Consider the following 9,348-nt stretch of genomic DNA (forward strand, 5'->3'; position numbering starts at 1 on the left):
AATATATTGAGGGCCATGGTGATCATCTCTGAGTTCCAACCCCAGCAAACAAAAACAAAAGTAACCAAGGCAAAAAGGGACTGGCTGGTACGGTTGTTCAAGTGGTAGAGCACTTTCCTAGAGAGCAGAAGGCCCTAAGTGCAAACCCCAGTACCACAAATCATCATGATAATAAAAGAACTAGGAGGAATAAGGGGATAGTAGAATGCATTCCATACAAGGCCTGTAGAAATATTATGTGTTTATTGTAAATAATTTGGACAATATACACATGATAGAAGTTACCAGATGGCCCAGAAAATTCTACATTGTGGTATATACCCAAGAGAAATGAAAACATTTGAGCTAGGAAGGTGGCTCAGTGGTAGAGTGCTTGCCTCACATGCATGAGGTCCTGGGTTTGATTCCTCAGTACCACATAAGCAAAAAAAGCCAGAAGTGGCACTGTGGCTCAAGTGGTAAAGTGCTAGCCTTGAGCTGAAGAGCTGAGGGACAGCGCCCAGGTCCAGAGTTTAGGCTCCATGACCGATCAAAAAAAAAAGAAAGAAAACATTTGTCTTCACAAAAACCTGCATACGAGTGAGCATAGCAACATTGTTCATTACAGCCCAAATGTGGGAATAACCTGTGTCTATCAGCTAGTAGACAGGCACAGCACAGTGTAATGGCACAATGGATGTATTTCATAGGAAAAGGAATGAGAGACTGACACCACACATACAAATCTTGCAATCATAACACTCATGAAAGAAGCCAGTCATCAAAGATTGCATTCATACCTCTTTCTATATGTGAAATGCCAAGAATAAGCAAGTCAGCTGAGCCAAGTGGCTCATGCCTGTAATTCTAACTACTCAGGAGGCTGAGATGTAAGGATCACGGTTTGAGCCTACCCCAGGACAGGCAAACTCAAATAACCAGCAAAATGCAGGAAGTAGAAGTGTGGTACAAGTGGTAGAGTGCCAGCTTTAAGTGGAAAAAACTAAGCCAGGTTAAAAGCCCTAAGAGTGAGCATACTTATGCACGCACACACAGACACACACACAGATAGGAAAGCGAATCCATAAAAACAAAAAGTCAACTCGTGGCTGTTAGTGGCTGGGAGGCTGAGTAGGGACTTCTCTGGTTTACAGAGTGGTGATGGCTAAGTAACTCTGTACACAGGAAAAACTACTGGTGAAAAATACCTTTTGTGATATGTGGATTATTATCTCAATGATTACTTGGTTAAAACAATAGGAAAAAGAAAATAAAATTACCTTTTTTTTTTTCCTCTGTGTCCTGTTTCATTGTTTTACAGTGGGAATAGCATTGAAGAATGTAAAAGCTCTGTCCCTGTGCATTGTGAGCTGGCACTGAAATACAAAGAGAGACGGAATGTTTCATTTCACTTATGTATTTATTTTTGCCAGTCTTGGGGCTTGAACTCAGGACCTGTGCACTGTCCTTGAGCCTCTCTGTGCTCAAGGCTAGCACTCTACCACTTGAGCCATGGCGCCACTTCTGGCTTTTTCTGTGTATGTGGTGCTGAGGAATTGAACCCAGGGCTTCCTGCATGCTAGGCAAGCGCTCTATCTCTAAGCCACATTTCCAGTCCAGAAGGTTTCATTTTAAATAAATGCTTAACACAAGGGTCCTACAAGTGTCTGCACCTTCAGTGATGTCCTGATCTTAATCATTACAGGGACTTGGGTGCCAGTGATAAATGTAGTCACAATAAATCCCTCTACCACTGAGCCACCTTCCCAGCCCCATTATTAACATTTTTCTATGTGACTTTTTGGTTAAAATAATTATTCTTGGAGTTGAATATGGGTTTGAATTTAGGACCTTGCAATTTGCTAGGTAGGTGTTCTACCAGTGAGCCACATTTCTAGTCCTGTTCTGCACTATTTTGAGATAGGATTTATTTCTTGCTTGGCATGTGTCTGACCATGCACTTGTACCATTAATCTATTTTAACCCCTGTAATTCTAGCTACTTAGAAGCTTAGAAGGCTGAGCTGGGTGCCGGTGGCTCATGCCTGCAATCCTAGCTACACAGGAAGCTGAGATCTGAGGATCACGGTTCAAAGCCAGCCTGGGCAGGAAACTCCATGAGACTCTTTTTTTTTGGGTCTGGTCATGGGACCTGAACTCTGGGCTTGGGCGCTGTCCCTCAGCTCTTCAGCTCAAGGCTAGCGCTCTACCACTTGAGCCACAGCACCACTTCTGGCTTTTTTTTTTTTTTGCTTATGTGGTGCTGAGGAATCAAACCCAGGGCCTCATGCATGCAAGGGAAGCGCTCTACCTCTGAGCCACCTTCCCAGCCCCTCCGTGAGACACTTATTTCCAGTAAACCACTAGAAAACCAGAAGTGGTGCTGTGGTTCAAGCGGTAGAGCACTTGCCTTGAGCTGAAGAGCTGAGGGACAGTGCCCAAACACAGAGTTCAAGCCCCACAACCCACCAAAAAAAATTAAAAAAAAGAAGGCTGAGATCTGAAGTTCAAGACGGTTCAAAGCCAACCCAGATAGGAAAACCCTTGACACTCTTATCTCTAATTAATTACACAAAAACCAGAAATGGTGCTGTGGCTCAAAGTGGTATAGCACTAGTAGAGGGAAAACAAGCTCCAGGAGCCAAGTGCTGGTGGCTCACACCTGTAATCCTAGCTACTCAGGAGGCTGAGCTATGAGGATGGTGGTTCAAAACTAGCAGGAACAGGAGCTCTTATCTCCAATTAACCACTAGAAAACCAGAAGTGGAGCTGCTGCTCAAAGTGATAGAGTGCTAGCCCTGAGCAAAGGAGCTCAGGGATAGTTCTCAGGTCCTGAGTTTAAGCCCCACAACCAGACAATAAAACAAACAAAAACCAGGGCTGGGAAGGTGGCTCAATGGTAGAGTGCTTGCCTCACATGCATGAGGACCTGGGTTCAATTCCTCAGCACCACATAAGCAGAAAAAGCCAGAAGTGGCGCTGTGGCTCAAGTGGTAGAGCACTAGCCTTGAGCTGAAGAGCTGAGGGACAGCACCCAGGCCCAGAGTTCAAGTCCCATGACTGACAAAAAACAAAAACACAGCAAGCTCAGTAACAGCACATAGGCCCAGAGTTTAAACCCCAAGATTGGCACATACAAAGCTTTTAAGTGACCCCAACCAGCACACACACACAGCCCTCGTTCATTCCATAAATATTTACCCAAGGCTGGCCTGTGCAGGCCTGTGCGGCAATTCTCAGGGTGTAAAGCAAATAGCTCACACCCTGAGAACAGCCCCACACACCTCACGACAAGTAACTGCACCTCCCCAGATTCCCCGGATTTCCAGGACCCACCCCTCCCTTCACCTTTCCTCCCCTCTGGTTTCCCAACTCCAGAAAGCTGGCAGATTTCACCCTTTCCCCCACGGAACCTGGCACTTCCTGCTCAACTCACATCCCAAGGTCAGTTTCCACCACCTCCACCCTCTCCCGGGTTAGTATCCATCCACCACCTGTTTACATCACCTGAAGACCGCACCCCCCCCCCCCCCCCCCCCGCCCTCTGTCGGCTCCACGTCGCCCCCTGCTGGCAGGAGGCTTAGCTGAGAGGAAAGGGCCACCTCACCTGCTTGCTCCCTTTACATTCAGGGCGTGAGGCCTGAGGGGCCCTGCGGGAGGCCAGGTGCTGTCCCCCTGGCTCTCCTCGCACACGGGCATGGGGTGGGGCCGGGGGAGGAGGGGGGGGGTCTGGTTCTGGCAGTATGAGCCCCAGGCTGGCAGTAACATCTCAATCAGTGGCTGCCCTGGGGTTATTTTCTCCAGTAGTCAGCCCTGGAAGTTCCCCAGTCACTGAGATTCCAGGGAGACCCACCCTGTGGTCTTTTTTTTTTTTTTTTTTTCTTTTTTTTGACTGCCACATCTGATGGTCCCCTGGAGGGAGTGCGTGGGGCGGTGAAGCGTAGTGCCTGAACTCAGCCCTGACTGAGGGAAACTCCCAGCTTCCTGTGACCTGGGTCCTGGGTGACAGGTCAAGCCTGACTCAGATGGAGCAGCCAACATGGAAACTTACCAAGGCTCAGAAAGAGGGTGTAGGGGAGCAGTGCTGACAGCGGGGACCAGGTCTGGGCCTCTAGGAGGGCAGACCAGGTGGAGGACCTGGGGGCCTTCTCCCCCAGGAATCCAGGCTTCTCCTCCCTCGGGGAACTGGGATCAAAGCCCAGAGGAAGAAGGAAGTAAGAGCCTCCTACCTTCATGACACACTGAGGCCATCTGGGCCAGTTCACGCTCTCCCCCCGCAGGCAGTCCACCCTGCTTGCCACAATAGGACCATAGGCCCCTGGTCTGCCTGTTTATAACACTGACCCCAATTCACCTGCCCAGCTTGTTCTTCGCCTTCCTCCTGCTGCAGGAGTTTGCAGGTGTCCACCCACCTGTGTCTTCAATGCGTGTGGGAAGATAATAAGAGACGGTGAAGCTCACACCTGTAATCCTGGCTACTCCAGAGGTTGAGATCTGAGGGTTGTGATTTGAAGCCAGCCTGAGCTAGCTAACAAATCCAAGAGATTTTTTTTTTTTTCAATCCTGGGGCTTGAACTCAGGGCCTAGGCACTGTCCCTGATCTTTTGCTCAAAGCTTTCTATTGCCTGAGCCACAGTGCCACTTCCGGCCTTTTCTGTTTATGTGGACTGAGGAATCATGCAAGTTAGGCAAGCACTCTACCACTAAGCCACAGTCCCAGCCTCCTCTGCCTCTACCTCCTCTTCGTCTTCCTCCTCCTCCTCCTCTTCTTTCCTGGTCATAGGGCATGGGTGCTATCCCTGAGCTCTTTTGCTCAAGGCTAGTGCTCTACCACTTTGAATCAGAGTTGCACAGACTTTCCTGCTCTTCTGCTTTTGAGCTGGCTTTGAACCACAATCCTCAGATCTCAGCCTCCTGAGTAGCTAGGATTACAGGCCATGAACCACCAGCCGTGGACAGAGTCCCTACTTTTTTTTTTTTTTTGGGGTCCGGTCGTGGGGCCTGGGGGCCTGGGCGCTGTCCCTCAGCTCTTCAGCTCAAGGCTAGCGTTCTACCACTTGAGCCACAGCGCCACTTCCAGCTTTTTTCTTTTTTGCTTATGTGGTGCTGAGGAATCAAACCCAGGGCCTCAGGCATGCAAGGCAAAGCGCTCTACCACTGAGCCACCTTCCCAGCCCCGAGTCCCTACTTTAAAAAGGGAAACTTCACTTACCCTCACTCGCATCCAGTGACAGCAGCTTCTTCTCCTTTGGTGTTACCAGGAAGGTCCTGGGGGGCTACAGGACAGCCCCTGGAGGAGGTGAAGGCAAAGATAAAGCTCTAAGATTTAGCTAAACTTCCAACTAGAATCTACTAATGGAGTCTCCAGGGGCCTTTGCAAAGCCTTTAATTGAAGGCCGTCGGTAGCGCTCAGGGAGGTCTAATTTGTGGCCTGAGGCTGCTGCTATTCCTGCTGTCCACTTTATCATCCTTAAGCAGCCTCCTCCGGGCAGGCTGCCCAGCCTTACTTGACCAGCAGGAACAGGACCTGATCGCCAAACACAACCATGCCAGGAAGTCAGTTTTCTCTGTCCTTCACAGTTTTAAGAGGTGGCCTCAAGGTCAAGTAGCTAGTTAGCTGCTCAACCAGATCGTGAACTTTGCCTTAATCTAGTCCCAGGCCTAGTGAGCCCTCCCTCCCTCTCTGCCTTCCCTCCCTCTGCCCACTCCTTCACAGACTGCCTCCTGCCCTTCCTCCTGACAGCTGCCTAACCAGCTAGGGGGCCCCACTGCTTCCCCAGGCCCAAAAAGCTGTCCCCTAAACAACTGACAAAGGAAGGGTTGAGAGAGTTTTCCATGCTGGGGATGTGGCTCAGGGCTTGGGCGCTTGCTTGAGAGTTGTATCCAAGACTGGGTCCCACCCCCAGTACCTCAGGGAAAAAAGAAAAAGATATTTTCCAAGAGTTAAAATCATGACTGGTGCTTGGACCTAAAGAACAAGCCTCGGGTATTAACCACTTCTCTCTCTTTTTTCTTTCTTTCTTCCTTTTTTTTTTTTTTTGTCAGTCATGGGGCTTAAACTCAGGGCCTAGTGCTGTCCTTGAGCTCTTTTGCTCAACTCTACCACTTTGAACCACAGCTCCACTTACAGTTTTTGAGTGATTAATTGGAGAATCCCCTGGGAACTTTACTGCCCGGCTTTGAACTTTGATCCTCACATCTCAACCTCCTGAGTAGGTAGGCTCACTGGCTTGAGCCACCAGCACCTGGCTTTAACCACAGCTCTTAACTGTCAAGGGAGGGAAGTGCAATGCTGGCCACAAGGCTTGTATCTTAGAGGTCAGGATATTGAAATGAGTATGCAAATTAGAGCAAAACTGGTTTTTCCACTGCAGGGGCAGGGGGAGGGAAACCTCCACTGGACCGGAAGGGAAGGAAGGGATTTTCATCCGCCTATAATTTACAGAGCTGTAAAATAGCTCAAAGAAGGGAAAGGCTAGAATTCAACAACCCAGAGGGTGTGTAGGGTGGTTACCTCCTAGCTTTCTGGGAGGTTTGTGAGAGGGTTGTTTGCAAAAGGCTTAGATGCTGAGGGGGGTCACTCTACAGCTCCACCTAATCTTTACCCTCCCTCAAAGAAAGCCTGAGTCACTCACCGGATGCCTGGCCCCTTCTAGAGGAATTGGGGAAATGACAGCTAGGCCTGTGGTCTAAACTCAGCATTTTAAAGAGGAAGAGCTGAACACATCAAAAAGAAACACACACACACACACACCCATCATATTTGCTTATCTGTGTTACACTGTACTGGGTCCTTAGAAACTAAACAGCCTTTGCTAAAGAGCACTGGGAGCTGGGTGCCATTGGCTCATGCCTGAAATACTAGCTACTCAGGAGGCTGAGATCTGAAGATCATGGTTCAAAGCCAGCCTGGCAGGAAAGTCTGTGAGACTTTTTTTTTTTTTTTTTTTTTGTCAGTTATGAGGCCTGAACTCTGGGCCTGGGCGCTGTCCCTCAGCTCTTCAGCTCAAGGCTAGTGCTCTACCACTTGAGCATCAGCCCCACTTCTGGCTTTTTCTGCTTATGTGGTGCTGAGGAATCGAACCCAGGGCCAAGGCAAGCGCTCTACCACTGAGCCACCTTCCCAGACACCAATGAGACTCTTATCTCTCATTAACCACCAAAAAACCAGAAGCGGTGCTGTGGCTCAAGTGGTAGAGCGCTCGCCTTGTGTTGAGGAGCTCAGGGACAGCGCCCAGGCCCAGAGTTCAGGCCCCAGGACCGAGAAAAATTAATTAAATAATTAATTCTTTTTTTTTTTTTTTTAAAGCACTGGGGCCTAGCACCAGTTGCTCATGCCCGTAATCCTAGCTATTCAGGAGACAGATAGGAAGATCAAGTTTGAAGGCAGCCTAGGCAAGAAGGTCCATGAAACTCATCTCCAGTTAACCACCAGAAAACTGGAAGTGGTGCTATTGCTCAAGGTAGTAGGCGCTAGCCTTGCACACAAAAGCTCAGACAGAACCCAGTCCCTCTTCTTCTCTTTCTTTCTTTTCTGCCAGTACTGGGGCTTGAACTCGGCCTTGTGCTCTTGCTTGGCTCTTTCATTCAAAGCTAGTGCTCTATCACTTGAGCCACAGATCCACTTCCAGGTTTTCACAGGTTATTTGGACATAAGGGTCTTGTGGACTCTTCTGCCCAGCTGGCTTTGAACCAAGATCTTCAGATCTCAGCCTCCTGAGTAACTAGGAATACAGGGTGAGCCACAAGCATCCAGCACTGGGTCCTTTCTTAGGGATATGAATTACTAACTGGAAGAGGAGAAATGCTTGGCATTTTGGCCTCCATTTTGCATCCATAAAAAGTCCTAGTTACCATTTGGTGGGCTTTAGAACCTTCTAGAACACAGATGTTTCTTAAATGTGTCTGTGAAGGAGACCTCAAGATTTCTCTGGAGGGGCTGGGAAGGTGGCTCAGTGGTAGAGCACTTGCCTTGCATGCATGAGGCCCTGGGTTCGATTCCTCAGCACCACATAAGCAAAAAGAAAAAAGCCGGAAGTAGCGCTGTGGCTCAAGTGGTAGAGCGCTAGCCTTGAGCTGAAGAGCTGAGGGACAGCGCCCAGGCCCAGAGTTCAGGCCCCACGACTGGACCCCCCCCAAAAAAAAAGAAAAAAAAAAGATTTCTCTGGATACGCTTTGCTCCTCTCTGCTGTACAGCGTGGGGCAGATGCTCGCCTTGAAGATAAGCAAGCCCCCACCCCCCAGCTTCTGTGCTGGGACTGAGGCTGGAACTCAAAGCTTTGCACTCTTGGCTTTTTCAAGCAAGGCTGGCACTGTACCATTTGCACCACACCTGTGGCTTTCTGCTGATTGGAAATGAGTCTCTTAGACCTCAGATCTCAGCCTACTGAATAGGATTATAGGCAAGAGCCACGGGATCCAGCCGTAGCTGCCTGTTGAGTTGAGAATGTCAGGGTCCAGGCTTTCTAGGCTGGTTAATCTGTCCCCATCAGCCCAGCCTCCTCCCCTCACCATTCCCTTCTGTTCCTCATTCACCCCTCTCTCTACCATTTGTATTAGTGGCAAGGTAGAGAGTTGGTACATGGCGCCTCCAAACACTAGGGTTTAGTCTTGCACCCCAGCAGCTCAGGGCTGTCAGATGAGCCCCTCCCAGGTGGGAGTCGGGGCAGGTGAGGCGACCATTCACAGCCGCAGCGCTCCTTCTCCAGTTATGCAGTTTGTTTTCTCAGCCTTGTTTCAACAGGGGCCAATGTGGGGCAGGTCCAGGGATGCCGGTTAACCAGGGCTAGCAGAACAGGCAGGTCCGGGATGACCACTGCCAACCTGTGTGCGGAAGAGCATGGGAGAGGGGTGAGAACCTCGGCAACGGCCTGGGCTCTGTTCTCTGGTCCATGCTGCCGCCTGGTGGCTGCGCACCGACCTGCCTTTAGGGAGTCCCAAGGTTGAGGCCAGAACTGGCAAGGTTGGCTGACAGTGGGACCTGGCCTCCAGGACCCCAGGGAGGGGGAAGCCCACCCCCTCAGGGCTCCTGCAGCAGTCACAATTTATTGGCTTCCCCATACAAGCAACTATTTTAGTTTGTTTGTGTGCACAGATATTTGGTGTGCTGGGCATGGAACACGGGACTTCCACATGCCAAATGCACTCTATTGCTGAGCTGTACCCTCACACCAGACTTTATATATATTAATATTTATATGATACAACATATTACATCATCATTGCAATACTTTTCTCTTTTCAGTCATAGGACTTGAACTCAGGGTCCAGGCAGTCCCCGAGCTGTTTCAAGGCCCGTGCTCTGTCCCTTTGAGCCGCAGCTCCACTTCCTGTTTTCTGGTGGTTTTTAAGTCTCACAGACTTTCCTGCT

At 49.6% G+C, this 9,348-nt stretch overlaps 1 long non-coding RNA gene across 1 annotated transcript; it reads right to left on the bottom strand.

Annotated features, from left to right (window-relative positions):
- Nucleotides 1-1,255: 1,255 nt before the first annotated feature.
- Nucleotides 1,256-5,268, bottom strand: LOC138814817 (uncharacterized). The gene is made up of 2 exons (XR_011368099.1): nt 5,191-5,268; nt 1,256-1,355 (listed from the first exon to the last, which is right to left on the bottom strand). It is a non-coding gene; the product is annotated as an uncharacterized lncRNA (long non-coding RNA).
- Between the last annotated feature and the right edge of the window lie 4,080 nt (nt 5,269-9,348).

Source organism: Dipodomys merriami, unplaced genomic scaffold (assembly GCF_024711535.1).
Source record: "Dipodomys merriami isolate MVZ:Mamm:240054 unplaced genomic scaffold, mDipMer1.0.p SCAF_613, whole genome shotgun sequence".
Classification (NCBI taxonomy): Eukaryota; Metazoa; Chordata; class Mammalia; order Rodentia; family Heteromyidae; genus Dipodomys; species Dipodomys merriami.